The sequence below is a fragment of the Pinus tabuliformis genome, chromosome X (assembly GCF_031772625.1).
Source record: "Pinus tabuliformis cultivar Carrire ecotype Pingquan chromosome X, CPIR1, whole genome shotgun sequence".
Taxonomy (NCBI): Eukaryota; Viridiplantae; Streptophyta; class Pinopsida; order Pinales; family Pinaceae; genus Pinus; species Pinus tabuliformis.
In genome coordinates, this window is record NC_142308.1 from 466,497,213 (window position 1) to 466,498,867 (window position 1,655).

A 1,655-nucleotide genomic window follows, 5' to 3' on the forward strand; every position below is an offset into this window, starting at 1 on the left:
CCTAGAGGGGCTCTCTCCAACCCAGTATGTAGAGATGTTATAATGTTTATAAACATTTTGTCTCGATCAAAATAAAATAAAATAAAGAAATTAATAATGATAATTATCAATAAAACATTTTAACTTGGTCAAATTACATAAAAATAAAAATAAAATAAAATAAAATATAAAATACAAAATTAATAGTTATAATTATAATTAATAATAAAACCAACCTAGATCCATTTAACTACTTATTTTCTAGGCTCCGAGAGAGACTAAATCTCTTGAGATGCAAACTTTTTTTAGAGCGAAAAGAGATTTGATTTAAACTAATAATTTAATATTAACATATATCTAACTACCATAAATATAAAAATGTAATTAATTTTTATGTTGTGTTCAGTTTTAACTTGTTGAAAAAGTAGATTATTTTCATGGAAGCCCCTCACCCTTAACTAATGTGTGAGATCTTTTAAGCATATTTATCACTTCATCAAAATCTTTTATTGCCTTTTGACATTATCAATTTAGTACTTTAATATTTTAAAGCACCAGTACCGACCATTCCTCACTCTTATAAAACATTTATGTCGAATAAATTTCCATCCATGTCGGCCTTGGCAAACAAAAACTTCCATTAATGGTGTTCATTAAAACTATATAAACCCATCTCCATATTGTAGAAAGACATGCACCCGACAAAGTTACCGTGACAAACAAATACTTCCATTAATGGTGTTCATTAAAACTATATAAACCCATCTCCATATGGTAGAAAGACCTGCACACGACAAAGTTACAGGAGACATGGTAGTAATGGAGGAGCATGAAGTGTATGGCGGGGAAATTCCAGAGTATGAACCAGAAGACACCGAAATGGGCATTAGTGAGAAAGAGTTGGATGTGATGAGGAAAAGGCTACAGGAAATTGAAGAAGAGGCAGCCGCCCTCAGAGAAATGCAGGCCAAGATCGCTCAAGAAATGCAGATCCCCGCCGTGCCAGACCCTGCTACCTCAGGGGTTGCGGATCAAGCGAGCAGAGAAGAAGCGGATTCGCGTTCTATTTTTGTTGGAAATGTTGATTACTCCTGCACTCCAGAGGAAGTGCAGCGTCATTTTCAGTCATGCGGGACAGTTAACAGGGTTACTATTAAAACTGACAAGTTTGGTCAGCCAAAAGGGTTTGCTTATGTTGAATTTCTGGACGCTGTCTCTGTTCAAAATGCACTTCGTCTGAATAACTCTGAACTTCATAATCGCCAGCTGAAGATTACAGCGAAAAGGACAAATGTTCCAGGAATGGGGCAGCACCGTTATCGAGGTCGAAGGTTCAATCCCTATGCTCGGCCTTATTATTACGATCCCCCTCCAATTTATGGGTATGGGTATGGGAAGATGCCAAGATACAGGCGCCCCATACGCTATCGGCCTCATTATTATTAATGGAAGTCGTCAAAACAGTTTTGACTGATTTTGCTTAGTCTGTGAGGATATAATTTGGTTTGCACTGTTTGTGATAGCATTCTCTTTTGATTTCACTCGGCAGAGGCTGAGAGTGGTCTCCTGGTTAAAATTGGAAATTTGATTTGCATGCAATAAACAGTGTTACTGTAAAATGTTTGAGGAGATAAGAAATTCACATATTTGATATTTTCAAAATCAAAATTTTAATT

The 1,655-nt window shown here is 35.8% G+C and overlaps 1 pseudogene; it reads left to right on the forward strand.

Annotated features, from left to right (window-relative positions):
- Positions 1–798: 798 nt before the first annotated feature.
- Positions 799–1,425, forward strand: LOC149140684 (polyadenylate-binding protein 2 pseudogene; annotated as a pseudogene).
- The last annotated feature ends 230 nt before the right edge of the window (positions 1,426–1,655 follow it).